This window comes from Podarcis muralis, chromosome 12 (genome assembly GCF_964188315.1).
Source record: "Podarcis muralis chromosome 12, rPodMur119.hap1.1, whole genome shotgun sequence".
NCBI classification, from domain to species: Eukaryota; Metazoa; Chordata; class Lepidosauria; order Squamata; family Lacertidae; genus Podarcis; species Podarcis muralis.
The window spans coordinates 7,120,515-7,139,057 of NC_135666.1; the positions used below are offsets into that span (position 1 = coordinate 7,120,515).

Consider the following 18,543-nt stretch of genomic DNA (forward strand, 5'->3'; position numbering starts at 1 on the left):
TTTAACCAACTTCATGACTATCCCTGCTCCCGGTTATCTTCGTTAAAGGTAAAGGGACCCCTGACCATTAGGTCCAGTCGTGACCAACTCTGGGGTTGCGGTGCTCATCTCGCTTTATTGGCTGAGGGAGCCGGCATACAGCTTCCAGGTCATGTGGCCAGCATGACTAAGCCACTTCTGGCAAACCAGAGCAGCGCACGGAGACGCCGTTTACCTTCCCGCCAGAGTGATACCTATTTATCTACTTGCACTTTGATGTGCTTAATTTAGGAGGATAAAATAGTTTTGCTCTTGCTATTGTTTAACCACCGGAAATCAGAAGCCCTTGCCAATCTTCTGCAAACCATCCAGAGATCTAGCAGAAGATCTTGAACTTCCTTCTTCCCACCCCTGGGTTTAAGGACGTAAGAAGAGACCTTGTGGACCCGGCCAAATGCACCCTGTTCTCCCATTGGCCAACCAGATCCCTATGGGATGCCCAGAAGGAGAACAGCCTAAGAATCTGTCTGATCCATCCAAGTTGGGCTGGGACCACTGATTCTTGTGGGAGTGAATTACCTACAGTCGCATCTTGGAAGTCGATCAGAATCCGTTCCGGAAGTCGGTTCGACTTCCAAAACATTCGGAAACCAAAGCACGGCTTCTGATTGGCTGCAGAAAGCTCCTGCAGCCAATCAGAAGCTGCGGAAGCTCCATTGTTATGTACTGAGTTGAATAGGATCCAAAAATGCAGCAGTCTGATTGGTCCTAGAACAATAGGATTCAGAATGCAGCAGTCTGATTGGTCCTAGAATAATGCAGCAGTATGATTGGTCCGCAGGAGCCACCCAATCCAGCTCCAGGTGGAAGTGAATCCACAACCTGATTGGCCTACAGGAGAATCCTGGAATTAGCCAATCACGTGGGGCCCATTGTGTAAATAATGTATATAAAGCAGACATTCTGGGGGATATTCCTCCTCACCACTATGAGCTAAATAAAGAGCATGAAAACCACTCTCGACTACGAATATATTTCACCCATTGGACGTTCGGCTTCCAAAAATAGTTTGCAAACCGGAACAGTCACTTCCAGGTTTGCGGCGTTCAGGAGTCAAAACGTTTGAGAACCAAGCTGTTCGAAAACCAAGGTACGACTGTAGTTTAAAAACTATCCGCTTTCTTTCCTGTGCCTCAAATATTCCAGCATTAAGCGTCATCGAATGGCCGCAAGCTGTGGTATTATGAGAGCAGGAGCAAAGCTGACGTGCCCCTTCCATTTCTGGGTGCCTTTTCTAAACATCGTACTTCTCTCGCCCTCTTGAAGCACTTGAAGGTTCTCTAAGTGTGTGCAGAATTGATTGCAGACGGTCTCCGCTGTGTCAGTGCGCCGGGGATGGAGGGAGGCAGCTGCAGCTGTGGCTGCCTCAGTTCACACGCAGGTGAGGGCCCCATCTGCTTAATTTTGCATCTGGCTTCACTTGGCATTTAGCTCTTTGCTTGGGTCTGGCGTCTTTGTGAAAATCACAGATTTTGCCAGGTCAGGATTGGGGTGGTAGGACTTGGCAGCCCCCAGAGAAAGGGGGCCTGCAGGATCCGGCCACTGGCCCCATCTAGTCTAGCATCCTGTTCTCACAGGGGCCAGCAAGATGGCCTGCGGGAAGCCCACAAGCAAGATTCGAACACAAGAGCGTCTGCTCCTCCTGCGGTTTCCAGAAACTGGTATTCAGAAGCAAGCATTGCTGCCTCCAGCTGTGGAGGTAGAGCACACTGTGGCTAGAGTCATAGAATTGTAGAGTTGGAAGGGACCCTAAGGGTCATCTAGTCCAACCCCCCCGCCAAGCACAACGATTTGCCTCCACTGTTGAGGGGCCCAGGGCCACGCAATGTGCACATCCACACATAGCTCCTCCCAAGGTGAGCTAAGCCTGTCAGGGCAGCTGAATCTATGGTCTTATTTAATAATAATAATAATAATAATAATAATAATAATAATAATAATAATAATAATAATAATTTATTTATACCCCGCCCATCTGGCTGAGTTTCCCCAGCCACTCTGGGCGGCTCCCAATCGAGTGTTAAAAACAATACAGAATTAAATATTAAAAACTTCCCTAAACAGGGCTGCCTTCAGATCTCTTTTTAAAAAAAGATAGCTGCTTATTTCCTTGACATCTGATGGGACGGCGTTCCACAGCGTGGGCGCCACTACCGAGAAGGCCCTCTGTCTGGTTCCCTGTAACCTCACTTCTCGCAATGAGGTAACCACCAGAAGGCCCTCGGTGCTGGATCTCAGTGTCTGGGCTGAACGATGGGGGTGGAGATGCTCCTTCAGGTATACAGGACTGAGGCCATTTAGGGCTTTAAAGGTCAGTACCAACACTTTGAATTGTGCTTGGAAATGTCCTGGGAGCCAATGCAGATCTCTCAGGACCAGTGTTATGTGGTCCCGGCGGCCGCTCCCAGTCACCAGTCTAGTTGCCGCATTCTGGATTAATTGCAGTTTCCAGGTCACCTTCAAAGGTAGCCCCACGTAGAGCGCATTGCAGTAGTCCAAGCGGGAGATAACCAGAGCATGCACCACTGTGGCAAGACAGTCTGTGGGTAGGTAGGGTCTCATCCTGCGTACCAGATGGAGCTGGTAGACAGCTGCCCTGGACATAGAATTGACCTCCACCTCCATGGACCGCTGTGTGTCCAAAATGACTCCCAGGCTGCGCACCTGGTCCTTCAGGGGCACAGTTACCCCATTTAGGATCAGGGAGTCCTCCACACCCGCCTGCCCCCTGTCCCCCAGAAACAGTACTTCTGTCTTGTCAGGATTCAACCTCAATCTGTTAGCCACCATCCATCCTCCAACCGCCTCCAGGCACTCACACAGGACCTTCACCGCCTTCACTGGTTCTGATTTTAAAGAGAGGTAGAGCTGGGTGTCATCTGCATACTGATGAACACCCAGTCCAAACCTCCTGATGATCTCTCCCAGTGGCTGCATGTAAATGTTGAAAAGCATGGGGGAGAGGACAGAACCCTGAGGCACCCCACAAATGAGAGCCCAGGGGTCTGAACACTCACCCCCCAACACCACTTTCTGGACACGAAAGTCTTAACCCCTTCACGCATTAAATAGACATAGGTGTGTTGGTTATGGACGTGGGTGGCGCTGTAGGAGCCTAGGACTTGCAGATCAGAAGGTTGGCGGTTCGAATCCCCGCGACGGGGTGAGCTTCCGTTGCTCGGTCCCTGCTCCTGCCAACCTAGCAGTTCGAAAGCACGTCAAAGTGCAAGTAGATAAATAGGTACCGCTCCAGTGGGAAGGTAAACAGCATTTCCGTGTGCTGCTATGGTTTGCCAGAAGTGGCTTAGTCATGCTGGCCACATGACCCGGAAGCTGTACGCCGGCTCCCTCGGCCAATAAAGCGAGATGAGCGCCGCAACCCCAGAGTCGGTCACGACTGGACCTAATGGTCAGGGGTCCCTTTACCTTTTTATGTTGGTTATACTGTATGAGGCTGGGTATCCCACAGCATTTAAGCTGTCTAAAAGTCCCTGTTGTCCCCCGACCCTCTGCCTGCAACAATTTTTCCTGGACAAACTGGGAGACTCGGCTCCTGGGCAGGCTGTTTGCTTGCTGTGAGCAGAATCAGAGTGTACTTTGTGCCTCCCTCAATCAAGGGATCAATCAAAACCTGTCTCAATTTGTTTGCCTGCTGGACGGCTCTCTGGGTCGGCTGTCAGGTCACAGTGTGGGAATGATCCCTGGGGGGTGAGGGAACAGGGCACCCTGCTGTGCTTGCTGCCACCCTGCCCACGTGCAGAGAGCAATTCCTTTGTCAGCTGTGTTATGGGAGGATCTCGCTTTGTCTGTTTAGCGCAGGAAAGCTACGATTCTGGGCCGCTTCTGGGCAACCTTCTTACTGAACATTTATCCTGGCTCGTTCGCAGGGAGGTTAGATACTGCTGCACCAAGCAGGTATTCTTCCCAACTTTCTAGCACGTTTTCCTGTCACTTTCATCATTGCAAAAAGGAAAAAAAATGCAGAATTTTTAGGGGAGCAGGTTTGTTGTGCAAGAGATGCGGATCAACTTTACTTGTGCAAACGGAATTTGCTTTTATGTGATTGAATCCCAAACAGTCTCGGGGTGTCCCTGAGGTCCACTTTGCCCCCAAATTCTCCTTTCATCCTTCTCTTTCACTTCTCCTTGCAGGGCAACCCCTGGTAGCCAACTGCATCTCAAAGAAGTCTTGAGATTGAAAATTACCAGTATGTCCAGCCTCTAAAGCCCCTCAGCTTCTCTTAAAATTTCCTGAATGACTTGTCTGAGGAGGAGACACCAAATAAGCGCAAGTTTCTCATTTGTTTTAAAATTGGCTTTATGGGAAATTTGGGGGACAACCTGGGGTTATGCAGAAACCCCTCCCCCCTTTTTAAAAAGCTAGTCCAACTACAGTTACTTCCAGACGTAGAGGTTTATTGTGGAATCGGTGCTTATATTCATAAGTTCTTTGCACTGCCCACATGATGTCATCAAACTGGGAGCTGATTATTTTTTTTTAAAAACACAACACCACTTTAATTCAGAGTTCCCCTTTTCATGGAAAATCTGTTAAAAATAACCCATTCTATATCCACAGTCCCCACTGGTGTGGACGTTCGCGTGCATTATTTTGGGTAGGAGTTTTGTAACATGTGTGAACGTAAGAACACAAGAAGGGCCTGCTGGATAATAATAATAATAATAATAATAATAATAATAATAATAATAATAATAATAATAAAATGTTATTTATATCCTGCCCTCCCCAGCCAAAGCCGGGCTCAGAGCTGCTAACAACAGTAATAATAATAATAATAATTTATTATTTATATCCCACCCATCTGGCTGAGTCTCCAGCCACTCTGGGTGGCTTCCAACAAAGTATTAAAATACAGTAGTCTGTTAAACATTAAAAGCTTCCCTAAAGAGGGCTGCCTTCAGATGTCTTCTAAAAGTCTGGTAGTTGTTCTTCTCTTTGACATCTGGTGGGAGGGTGTTCCACAGGACGGGTGCCACTACCGAAAAGGCCCTCTGCCTGGTTCCCTGTAACTTGGCTTCTCACAGGGAGGGAACCTCCAGAAGGCCCTCGGAGCTGGACCTCTGTGTCCGGGCAGAACAATGGGGGTGGAGACGCTCCAATGGCCCATCTAGTGCAGGATCCTGTTCTCACAGTGGCCAGATGCCTGTGGGAAACCAGGAAGGAGGATTCCACCACAGCTCAGCTGGTTAGAGTGTGGTGCTTGCAACGCCAAGGTTGCAGGTTCGATCCCCGGTAAGAGACAGCTGTATATTCCTGAATTGCAGGGGGTTGGACTAGATTGTCCTCAGGGTCCCTTCCAACTCTACGATTCTATGAGATATGAGAAAAGAGCGCTCCCTGTCCTGTGGTTTCCAGCAACTGGAATTTGTATGCATTTATGTCCCCGACTGTGGAGGCATCATGGCTAGTAGCTTTCGATAGCCCTCTTCTCCATTAATTTGTCTAATCCTCTTTTAAAACCATCCAAGTTAGAATCATAGAATCATAGAATCATAGAGTTGGAATAGACCACAAGGGCCATTGAGTCCAACCCCCTGCCAAGCAGGAAACACCATCAGAGCACTCCTGACATATGGTTGTCAAGCCTCTGCTTAAAGACCTCCAAAGAAAGAGACTCCACCACACTCCTTGACAGCAAATTCCACTGTCAAACAGCTCTTACTGTCAGGAAGTTCTTCCTAATGTTTAGGTGGAATCTTCTTTCTTGTAGTTTGGATCCATTGCTCCGTGTCCGCTTCTCTGGAGCAGCAGAAAACAGTTGATGGCTATTGGTGCCTCTTGTGGAAGTGAGTTCCATAGTCCACACTACGCTCTGTGTGAAGAAGTACTTTCTTTTTCACCTGTCCTTTGTGGCAATGTTTTGGTGGATGAGCCCCTACTGCCACGGCCACACTCCTTCCGTTTGCACCTCAAATGAGCCACAACCTCATCCTTTTGCTTCCAGTGGCCCGAACGATTTGAGCATTCCTATTTCCACCCCTTGCCACATGCTGAAGGCACACCAGAATTTCAACAACCCAACAGGAGGTCAACATCTCCACGCATGAGGGCAGGGGTTGGGTGGGGGGCAGCTGGCCTGATCTAAGACTGCTTAGGATTTGGAACCGCTTGGTGGACGCCGTGCCGTGAGCAGTATTCCGAATTTTGGGATGCGATGGTACAGAATTATGGTATTTCCACCTTCTAGTTTAACGCTGCCAGGTGGACTTTTTTGTGAGTTTAGTTTAGATTTTGGAACTTTCCGTCTCTGTCTCTTTCTTCACCACCGGTGGAAAAAGCGAGAACATCAACTGAAGTCTGTTTGCGCCCTGACAATAGACGTTTTGTTATAACAGTATACAAACACTTGGAATCCAGGAACGGAAAAAAAATAAATGCAGAGCATCAAACTGGAGGTTCTGTGACTCCCGTTTGTCTGGTACGTGTCTACACTTCCATAAATATTGTGGCAGAACACGAACTGTTTGAGATCCAGATTTTATGTAGTCATAACCAGCACTGCCGAGAAATTTTACGGGGCAGTCCATCTCTTCATTTCCCCCCTTCATCACCAACACCCATTCCATGGAGATTTTATTTTTGCTTCCTAGGGAACCAAGTCATTTCAAAAGAATGTAAGAACAGTGTGGCTGATGGTATCAGACCAAAAGCCCACCTAGTCCAGAATCTTTTTCTCACAGGGCCCAACCAGATGCGTCTGCGAATCCTGCAAGCAGGCCCTGGACACCACAGCGCCCTCCCAGTTTGTGATTCCCAGCAACTGGTGTTCAGAGGCATGCCACCTTTGACACTGGAGGTATAATAGCCATAGTGGCTAACAGCTATTGATTGATAGCCTTGCCTATCACCTTGCCAACAAAGGCCCGTATAGTTAAAGCTACGGTTTTCCCAGTAGTGATGTATGGAAGTGAGAGCTAGACCATAAAGAAGGCTGATCGCCAAAGAATTGATGCTTTTGAATTACGGTGCTGGAGGAGACTCTTGAGAGTCCCATGGACTGCAAGAAGATCAAACCTATCCATTCTGAAGGAAATAAGCCCTGAGTGCTCACTGGAAGGACAGATCCTGAAGCTGAGGCTCCAATCCTTTGGCCACCTCATGAGAAGAGAAGACTCCCTGGAAAAGACCCTGGTGTTGGGAAAGATGGAGGGCACAAGGAGAAGGGGACGACAGAGGACGAGATGGTTGGACAGTGTTCTCGAAGCTACCAGCATGAGTTTGACAAACCGTGGGAGGCATTGGAAGACAGGAGTGCCTGGCGTGCTCTGGTCCATGGGGTCACGAAGAGTCGGACACGACTAAACAACAATAACCCCTGACCATCAGGTGCAGTCACAGATGACTCTGGGGTTGTGGCACTTATCTTACTCTATAAGCCGAGGGAGCCAGCGTTTGTCCGCAGACAGTTTCCAGGTCATGTGGCCAGCATGACTGAGCCGCTTCTGGAGAACCAGAGCAGTGCACGGAAACGCCGTTTACCTTCCTGCCGGAGCTGTATCTATTTATCTACTTGCACTGGTGTGCTTTCGAACTGCTAGGTTGGCAGAAGCTGGGACCGAGCAACGGGAGCTCACCCCATCGGGTGATTCGAACCACAAGGATTCGAACCGCCGACCTTCTGATTATCGAGTCCTAGGCTCTGTGGTTTAACCCACAGCTCCACCTGTGTCCCAGTTGCCCACCATAGTTTTGTCTAATCCATTTTCCAAGCCTTCCAAGCTGGTGCCTGAATCTTCCAACATTCAGCTTTCTTGGATGGCCCTAGCGGGTTCTGGTATTATGAGGTTCCCCCATCCCTGCTATTCATAGCCTGCTCCCATGTGCTTGCAGCAGCACATGTTCAGAATTTGGTGTCTCCTCCAGAATTCAGCATCTGGAGAACGTCTACTTTATAGAAAACAAGAATGTTTTCAGCTCGCTGAAGTGAGTTTGGAAATGCATGGACAGCGCTTGGCTCAGAAGCTTGAGCTGAGCTGAGGAAGGTCGTGGGCAGCTGCCTGCGGCCAGCCAAGAGCCAGAGGTTGTGGGGCAAGCTAGGGGTCGGGACCAAAGACAAGTTGGAACCGCAGGACAAATCAGGAGGCGGGGTGAAGGAGCAGGCCAGAAACCACCACCAAAGAGTGACCAGCGAGCCAGAGCTCAGGAAGACCATGTTGCTCAAGCCGGACCCCAGTGGAACAGGAAGTCCTCTTATACTGGGTGGACAGAGTCAGGTCCTTCATGGAGAATGTGCCCACCTGCAGTTCAGTGGCTCACCATGTGGGGGTGTTGTGCTGAGACTCAGAAGCTTCTGCAATGAAGGGCTTCCATTTGCCAGGTTCTTGTCGTTGCTTAGCCAGCTTTTCTCCAACTTGTTCAGATTCTTGGTGTTTAGGGGCTGCTTGCTGGTCCAGACACAGCGGGAAAGCTGTGGGAGTGAAGACTAGCCTTGCAAAGCAGTCCATACAAGGTTTCAACTAGGGCAGGGCCTTTTCAACACTGGCCCCGACGTGGTGGAACGCTCTGTCATAAGAAACTAGGGCCCTGTGGGACTTGACATCTTTCTGCAGGGCCTGCAAGACAGAGCTGTTCTGCCAGGCCTTTGGTTTGGACTTGGTCTGACCCTTATGTTTCCCTCATGGTCTTGATTTATCAGCTATTTTAAAATGAGGCTGCATTTTAAATTGCATTTTAACCTGTATTTTAAATTGGTTTTTTTCCTCCCTCTCTTTCCCCCCTATTATGTTTTTACTGTGATTTTATTTTATTGGCGTTAGCTGCCCTGAGCCTCTGGGCCAGGGCAGGCGGGTTATAAATAAAATTTATTATTATTATTATTACTTATTTATTTTGCATTGCTATCCCTCCATTCCTCCAAGGAGCTGAAGGCAGGGTGTGTGGGAATGAGCCTCACTGAGCACTGTGGGACTTACTTCAAAGTAGACCTTCCTTGGAATATGCATGACGCAACGTGAGAAGGGCATCTGAGCAATTTGAGTATGAGCTGCTATGACTTTGTTGAATTGTATAAATCATTTTGATTTCTGGTTTTATTTTATTTTTTTGATATTTTGAATTCCTATGACTTTGCTTGACTTGCATTGATCACTTTGATGAATTTGCTGTTATTTGCTTTATTTATTTTCTGTTGTGTTTGATAGTATAGTGATTGTGACATTGTTGGTTGTTGTTTTTAATGCTATTGTGATTGTTGTGAGCCGCTTTGAGCTGGGCACCTGTCACTGGAAAAACAGAATACAAATGTTAAATCAAATTTAGAGCACCTTTGTGGGTTAAAGACGAGCTTGCAATTGGATAGGTAAAGCAGTTTTTTACAGTGGTGCCTCACAAGACGAAATTAATTCGTTCCGCGAGTTTTGTCGTCTTGCGATTTTTTCGTCTTGCGAAGCACGGTTTCGGAAAAGTTTTGGAAAAGCTTCAAAAATCACCAAAGTCTTCAAAAACCTCAAAAAAAGGCTACCACACCGCCTGCTACGAGTTGCTCCTCGAAGTCAAGTCGCAACTGTATTAACAGTGTTAAGAAAAAGGAAACAAACTTGAAAGATGTTTCCGTCTTGCAAAGCAAGCCCATAGGGAAAATCGTCTTGCGAAGCAACTCAAAAAACCAAAAACCCTTTCGTCTTGCGAGTTTTCCGTCTTGCGAGGCATTCGTCTTGCGAGGTACCACTGTACATAGATGAAAGGCTTGCCCAATTACTTAACAAATCACGGCACTCCTGAATGGATTGCAAATGAAGGGATTGTTTGCCAGCTATCCACAGTGCAATCTGAGGTTGCCTCCCTTTTAGCTTGGAAAGCAAGCCTAGAAACTTTATGGATCGAAATCCAACTGCTAATTAGATTTACTATTATTGTTATTTATTGCTAGAGCAAGCTGCTGTGCCAAGGCCAGACAGAGATCACAACTTTCTGAATTTCAAGCGAACACAGAAAACTACCTTGTATTGAGTAATATCATTGGTCCATCTGGCTCACCATTGTTTACACTGAGTGGCAGCAGCACGTGTTTCATAGAATTATAGAGTTGGGATCCCGAGGGTCATCTAGTCCAACCCACTTCAATGCAGGAATCTCAGGTAAAGCCTCCATGACAGATGGCCAGCCAACCTCTGCTTAAAGGTAAAAAGGTAAAGGTACCCCTGCCCGTACAGGCCAGTCTTGACAGACTCTGGGGTTCTGCGCCCATCTCACTCAAGAGGCCGGGGGCCAGCGCTGTCCGGAGACACTTTCCGGGTCACGTGGCCAGCGTGACAAAGCTGCATCTGGCGAGCCAGCGCAGCACACGGAAACGCCGTTTACCTTCCCGCTAGTAAGCGGTCCCTATTTATCTACTTGCACCCGAAGGTGCTTTCGAACTGCTAGGTTGGCAGGCGCTGGGACCGAGCGACGGGAGCGCACCCCACCGCGGGGATTCGAACCGCCGACCTTTAACCTCTGCTTAAAAACGTTCAATGAAGGGAGTCTGTTCCACTGCTGAATAATAATAATAATAATAATAATAATAATAATAATAATTTATTGTTTATACCCTGCCAATTTGGCTGGGTTTCCCCAGCCACTCTAGGCGGCTTCCAACAAAAGATTAAAAATACCGGTACATCTAAACATCAGTCGTTAAAAACTTCCCTAAATAGGGCTGCCTTCAGATATCTTCTAAACATCAGACAGTTATTAATTTCTTTGGCATCTAATGGGAGGGCATTCCACAAGGCAGGCGCCACTACCGAGAAGGCCCTCTGCCTGGTTCCCTGTAACAGCTCTTCCTGTCAGAAAGTTCTTCCTGATGTTTAGTCGGAATCTCCTTTTCTGTAACTTGAAGCCATTGGTTCGAGTCCTACCCTCCAGAGCAGGAGAAAACAAGCTGGCTCCATCTTCCTTGTGACAGCCGTTGAGATATTTGAAGATGTCTCCTCTCAGTCCCTTATTTTCCAGGCTGAACATGCCCAACTCTTCCTCATAAGGCTTGGTTTCCCAGACCCCTGATCATCCTGGTCACCTTCCTCTGCACACATTCCAGCTTGCCAATCTCCTTCCTAAATTGTGGCGCCCAGAACTGGACACAGGACTCCATGTGTGGTCTAACCAAGGCAGTATAAAGGTAAAGGGACCCCTGACCATTAGGTCCAGTCATGACCGACTCGGGGGTTGTACGCTCATCTTGCTCTATAGGCCGAGGGAGCTGGCGTTTGTCCGCAGACAGCTTCCGGGTCATGCCACCAGCATGACTAAGCCGCTTCTAGCAAACCAGAACAGCACACAGAAACGCCGTTTACCTTCCCGCCGGAGCGGTACCTATTTATCTACTTGCACTTTGACGTGCTTTTGAACTGCTAGGTTGGCAGGAGCAGGGACTGAGCAATGAGAGCTCACGGGGATTCAAACCGCTGACCTTCTGATTGGCAAGTCCTAAGCTCTGTTTAACCCACAGCGCCACCCGTGTGGTCTAACCAAGGCAGTATAGAGCGGGACTATTCCTTCTCTTGATCTGGACACTAGACTTCTGTTGACGCAGCCTAGAAGAGCTTTTGCTGCTGCATCATGCTGTTGACTCATATTGAGCTTATGGTCCACCAAGACCTCTAGGTACTTTTCACATGTACTCCTGGCAATCCAGGTGTCTCCCACCTTATATTTTGCCAATCCTACAGCTCTGCTTTCAGGTCCTTCAGCATGGATACGTGCCGAAAAAGAGCCCTGGTGGATCAGGTCCAAATGGTGCCCATCTAGTCCAGCAATCGGTTCTCACGGTGGCCAACCTATTATGGGAAACCCTCAAGGAAGACCGGAGCGTTTCCCCTATTAGTGGGATTCCCAAGCAACTAGATTTCAGAGGCATTCCGATGGCGCAAGCAGAGCCCAGCCCTTGCGGCCATTGCTAGCCTCATGCTCCACACATGCTCTTGAAGACCATCTTCAGGACCTTTTAAAAAAGCACCCTGCCTCCGTTTGTGGTCTTGTAACAAGTTGCTTCAACTTAAACCCGTGCCCGAACTCCCAATTTACGTGACAGCGGAAGTCTATAAAGAGGCAGGCCTTTGCTCAATGGAGCTGATGCAGATGGGGTTACGGCTGAAGTAGGTCACGGAAGAACTGAAACATGACTCCGGGGCATCACGTAGCCAATAGAGTACGTGGCGAGGTTGATGAGGTTAAAGGGGAACCGTAGGACAAAGGACATGAAGTGTGTGTGTGTGTTTATATACAGAATAACGGTTTCGCAGAGGAAACCGACTGCAGCTGAGCGGTGTTGCAATGAAGGTAGTTTGGTGTTTTTGCAAAAACCCTGACCCTACCTCTTCTCCAGAGGCTGGGGACAGACTCCATGTGTCCTGGGAGTAGTCCAAGAACAACAGCTGGTATGGATGTACCCTTAGAGAGCTTGTCTCCTTTGTTTTCGCAAATCTAGTGCAGATTTCGGGTGAGACAGGGTTATTTCTGGTTCTCTACTAAACCCCATAGCTTAGCGGCTTGGATGGGGGTGACATTGGATTCGGTTCTCATCTCAGGCAAACGTCCCTAATTCGCACTTTCAGAGACGCCATGTGGACCGAAACACAGGCCTCCTTTGAGATCTGCACTTCTTCGACTTTAGAAAGCCTCGTAATGTGCGCAGACACGACTGCGCTAGGTTGAGGTGCACGTGCAAATGCACAGAGAAGAGGAAACAGTATACAGTGGACGCTCGGGTTGCGAACGTGATCCGTGCGGGATGCATGTTCGCGACCTGCAGCGTTCGCAACCCGCATTTGCGCATGCGCAAAGCGCAATTCAGTGCTTCTGTGCATGCGCAACTGCTGAAACCTGGAAGTAACCCGTTCCGATACTTCTGGGTTTCGGCAGTCCGTAACCTGAAAAAATGCAAGCTGAAGCGGCTGTAACCTAAGGTATGGCTGTACAAGTATGCATTATATCCGGGGGAATTGCTTCGCAGAAAATGTGCCACAGGTGGAAGAGAGGCTCTGAAGTGGTTCTCTGAAGGGGGGTGGGGCAGCAGGGATGCAAAACCTGTAGCTATCCAGACGACAACAACAACAACAACAACAACAACAACAACAACAACAACAACGGTTTTGTACTGAGTTGAATAGGATCCCAACTGCAGCAGTCTGATTGGTCCTAGAACAATAGGATTCAGAATGCAGCAGTCTGATTGGTCCTAGAACAATGCAGCAGTATGATTGGTCGGCAGGAGCCACCCAATCCAGCTCCAGATAGAAGTGAATCCATAACCTGATTGGCCTACAGGACAATGGCGTAATTAGCCAATCATGTACAGCCCATTGTGTAAATAATGTATATAAAGCAGATACTTTGAGGGGACTATCATTCCCTCCTCACCACTATGAGCTGAATAAAACAACAACAATAATAATATATTATTTATACCCCACCCATCTGGCGAGGCCTTCCTAGCCACTCTGGGCGGCTCCCAACAAAATTAAAAGCAGAATAAAACATCAGGCATTAAACACTTCCCTAAACAGGACTGCCTTCAGATATCTTCTAAAAGTTGGAGAGTTGTTTATTTCCTTGACATCTGATGGGAGGGCGTTCCACAGGGCGGGCGCCACCACCAAGAAGGCCCTCTGCCTGGTTCCCTGTAACCTCACTTCTCACAGGGAGGGAACTGCCAGAAGGGCCCCGGAGCTGGACCTCAGTGTCCGGGCAGAACGATGGGGATGGAGACTCTCCTTCAGGTATACTGGACGGAGGCCATTTAGGGCTTTCAAGGTCAGCACCAACACTTTGAATTGTGCTCGGAAACATACTGGGAGCCAATGTAGGTCTTTTAGGACTGGTGTTATATGGTCTTGGCGGCCACTCCCAGTCACCAGTCTAGCTGCTGCATTCTGCATTACTGTATTTTTCCGACTATAAGATTCCCCCATGTATAAGACACCCCTTATTTTTGCGGCAACAACCAATCGCCAGTCTACCCTTGGCACTATCCATGTATAAGACATCCCCTAATTTTTGACATTATCTTTTAGGAAAGAAACCTAGTCTTATACAGGGAAAAATACGGTAGTTGTAGTTTCTGAGTCACCTTCAAAGGTAGCCCCACGCAGAGCGCATTGCAGTAGTCCAAGCAGGAGATAACTAAAGCATGCACCACTCTGGCGAGACAGTCTACCGGCAGGTAGGGTCTCTAATTCCCATCACCCCCAATCAGGAATGATGGCTGTTGCAGTCCAATGAAATATGGAGAGTGCTGGATTCTATACGTTATGCCAGTGTTTCTCAACCTGTGGGTCCCCAGATGTTGTTGGACTACAACTCCCATCATGCCTAGCCAGCATGACTAGTGGTCAGGGATGATGGGAGTTGTAGTCCAGCCACACCTGGGGACCCACAGGTTGAGAACCGCTGCGGCTTACGTTCTCGCCTGCTTTTACGGCACTGTGCTGCTTTCTTTTCCCCTTACGCGCTACACATGGCTAGGGCTTCGTCATCTCATACTCTGGCCTAGACTTGCGTCATACTTTTCTGAAAAGTTGGCTGTTCCCCTTCCCGAAAGCTTTGTTGAAGCACCGCCATGCCCCCACGAAGGCGACCCGTTTCCAAAGCGAGGCACGAATCAGCGTAACGGCGGGATCCCAGAACTGCTGAGTGCGGTTCCATGCGCACGAGCCTTGGCTGCCCTGCAACAATGGGGCCCTTTTAAAGAGAGCTGTGGAACGATGCCTCCTTGTGCTTGGTGGCGCGAGCCTGCTGATACCCTTCCCAGATAATGAGGGATTGTTTTTCCTTTTCTCTTCTCTTTTGTGTCAGAGGTGAAGGCGGTGAAGCTGTGCTGCACGAACCCTCTGTGGGGAAAAAGAAGGAAGATTCGCAGCTAAGAACCACCCATTTTTCCTGTCTGTGAAAGGTATGGAATGTTTCTTAATAATGGAAGATTCCTTGTGTCTGCTGGGTTGCAAAGAAGCCTTATTTTGCAGCTAGGAGATCCACTGTGCTATTGTTTCGTACTTGTCACGTTACTTTTTCATATATATATATATGTATTTTTAAAACCCTTATCATTTTCCAGTTAACAATAATGACATATGAACCACCAAACCACCTTGGGAGAAATTAGGATTTGTGTAACAAATATGCCACCCACTTCATTAACACGGCGAAGTCCCGTTTATTCTGGGCAACTTGGCATCATCCTGCGCATACTTTCCCCCTCCTGATCTTTCAGCCAGGCCTTCTCATGTGCACCTTACAAAGGCAGAAGAGCTGGCAACTTTTGACGCTGTGTTTATTCAAAGCGGCGCTTAGCTCCGAATCTTTGCCTGCATCCTTCGTGGATGTTTTGATGTGCTGTCAAGCTGTCCTGAGCCTGGACTTTCTCTTGTGTTGTCTTTAATGGGCGCTGCACCAACAACTGCTGGTCCTCGCAGGCGTTGCTTCTTATCAGGAAAGGAAAACCAGGAGCCGGTCAGATTCTGTGCCTTTTCAGTTTCCAGATTCTGTGCCTTTTCAGCTGCAATTGGAGGTTCTTTCTTTTTAACTCCTGTTGATTTTAATCATCCTTCAAATGTCTTTAAATACTCGTTTTTAACCGATTTATCAATAATCTTAATGTTTTGGTTTATATTTTTGCAACCCACTTAGAGCTTTCCTTGCAATCAAGAGGTATTGAAATTTTGTTAACTGTATAGAACAAATACACCTGTTCTCAGATCTTCCATCTTTATGTTGCTGTGTCAACAGCCGCTTTGCTTCTTATCCAAAAAGGAAAGTTAGGAACCAGTCAAGAGGTCGTGTGGTGTAGTGATGAGAGCAGGCATAGGCAAACTTGGCCCTCCAGATGTTTTGGGACTACAACTCCCATGATCCCTAGCTAACAGGACCAGTAGTCAGGGATGATGGGAATTGTAGTCCCAAAACATCTGGAGGGCCAAGTTTGGTCATGCCTGGATTAGAGTATAGGACTAGGGACTCAGCTATACAGCTGTAAAATAAAACGTTTTAAGTGTGTTGTAAAGTGCAATAAACAAATATGACACTAGATGGTGACAGTGAGCTATGGCCATTTCAATGTATTATTTTTTTAAAAAAGCATTTCCACAGCATTTTTTATATGTGTGTAGATTCTGCCTAGGATCTAGGAGACAGACGAGCGTTCAAATCCCCACTCAATCATGAAGCTGGTTTGGTGATCCTGGGCCTATATCACAAGGTTGGTGTGAAGATAATTTGAAGAGGGGCAGTTCTGTGGAGGTTTCCGTAGACACCCTGGAGGAACATGGAATGTAAATTAAACAAACAAACAAACAAACAAACAAACAAACAAACACACCCCTTTAATTTACACTCAGGCTGAATTTGGAGGTTTAGTTCAGTGAGGTAACAGTTGGGATTTGGTTAATATCGGTGGTTTTCCCTCCCTAGTACAAAAACTGCATTTTTACTGTGGCAGAAAAGGCTTCCAGAACAGGCGTGTGGTTTGAGAAATGTTGTTGTATCTGCCAATAATCACATAAATAAAAATCAGTGGCTGGGTTTGCCAGATGTTGTAAGGTCTGCAGATGTGGATAATCTTTACTGGGTGACGGGCGACAGTGGTTTACACCCCTGTTGCAGGAACATAAATTCTACTCTTGCAGATAAGTGTCTCAAACGTATGATGCCAGTGTGTGGGAACATAGAGGTACCTATGGAAAGAAAAGAACCAGTTTTGCACCCCCCAAGTGAACTGGGAATCAGGCCTGAATAAGGATATCAGGAATTGCATTTTTCTTTTCTTTTTACCTCTGGCCTTCTTAACCAGAAGCAATGGAATCTTTGCATCATTTATTTATACAACCTCGTTTTCCTTCTCATTCCCTGGCTTTTCCTCCCCAAAGCTGTGAAGAACTTAGCAATTGCAACATCGGCTGAGTCTCAACAGGGCAGATAGCGTGGGAGAAATCAGAAGAATCACTCTGTCTGCTTCTCAGAAACTGCAGTCAGGATGACAAACTGTTTCGCTGCACCATGATTGGCGGTGGTAATGATCCCAGAGAAGAGAGGGTTGGGTATCATCTCTCTAAGGTCCTCCCTCTTCAAAAGTGCATGTCAGGGGTCCCTAATGTGGCATCTGTGGGTGCAATGACTCATATAAAGTCTTCCCTTGTTGTTGCTGTTCAGTCATTTAGTCGTGTCTGACTCTTCGTGACTCCCTGGACCAGAGCACACCAGCCACTCCTGTCTTCCACTGCCTCCTGCAGTTTGGTCAAACTCATGCTGGTAGCTTCAAGAACACTACCCAACCATCTTGTCCTGTCGTCCCCTTCTCCTTGTGCCCTCCATCTTTCCCAACACCAGGGTCTTTTCCAGGGAGTCTTCTCTTCTCATGAGGTGGCCAAAGTATTGGAGCCTCAGCTTCAGGATCTGTCCTTCCAGTGAGCACTCAGGGCTGATTTCCCTCAGAATGGATAGGTTTGATCTTCTTGCAGTCCATGGGACTCTCAAGAGTCTCCTCCAGCACCAGAATTCAAAAGCATCAATTCTTCGGCGGTCAGCCTTCTTTGTGGTCGAGCTCTCACTTCCATACATCACTACTGGGAAAACCATAGCTTTAACTATATGGACCTTTGTTGGCAAGGTGATGTCTCTGCTTTTTAAGATGCTGTCTAGGGTAAAAAGGTAAAGGTAAAGGGCCCCCTGACCATTAGGTCCAGTTGTGGCCGACTCTGGGGTTGCGGCGCTCATCTCGCTTTATTGGCCGAGGGAGCCGGCATACAGCTTCCGAGTCATGTGGCCAGCATGACTAAGCCACTTCTGGCGAACCAGAGCAGTGCATGGAAACGCCGTTTAGCTTTCTGATTGGCAAGTCCTAGGCTCTGTGGTTTAACCCACAGTGCCACCCGCGACTCTAGCTGTCTAGGGTAGCTTTCTCCAAATATACATGGTCACAGGTAGTTTTGCCTGATATACAAATTTTTGCATAGCAATTCCCCACAATTTCCGTATGTTATTTTCACAAGCGTATGCATTTTATGTACACTTTCAGCAAGCATAATGCATTTTTGTAAACATTGGTTGCTTGGAGAACTGCGTCGCAAAATTCGGAGAGGTGTGAATTTTGTAGGATGGCTGTTGCACTTTTCACATTCTTCCAGAAAACACGAACAAGGTAGGCTTACCTTTAAACATAAGCTGAATAATATGACTCACCCATCCCTCTGTGGAGCAGGTCACGCCTCACAGTGACTGCAGTGGCACTGCCATTTTGTTGTAGGCGACAGAGCCTGCCGCATGGAGCAATTTAAGACTGCGCCAGTAGTTTCTCAACCGAGGAGAGTTGAACGTGGAGGCCTTTTGACAGCAGCCGCGTGACAGACTCTAGCTGCTTCCTCACCCCTGTCCCAGAGCATAAACCCAAACTTTTACATAGTAACGAAACAACATCCTGGCAGGTTCGTTGTTGCTGTGGTTTTAAATCCTCTCAGAGTTTGGAATCCATTGCACAGGGAGATATCACAGCTGGGAAGAACTAAACAGGTCCAG

General features: G+C 47.8%; 1 protein-coding gene across 2 annotated transcripts in view; it reads left to right on the plus strand.

The window, feature by feature from the left end:
- Positions 1–18,543, plus strand: part of GJC2 (gap junction protein gamma 2) — an 87,927-nt gene that overhangs the window by 10,106 nt on the left and 59,278 nt on the right. Inside the window, exons 3-4 of one of the 2 annotated variants that reach the window (XR_003709088.2) lie at positions 14,833–14,929; positions 16,143–17,593. The gene's annotated coding sequence lies outside the window, so the exon portion shown is untranslated. Of the gene's footprint in view, positions 1–14,832; positions 14,930–16,142; positions 17,594–18,543 lie in introns of those variants that run through there. The other variant, XM_028749939.2, reaches the window with a different exon arrangement.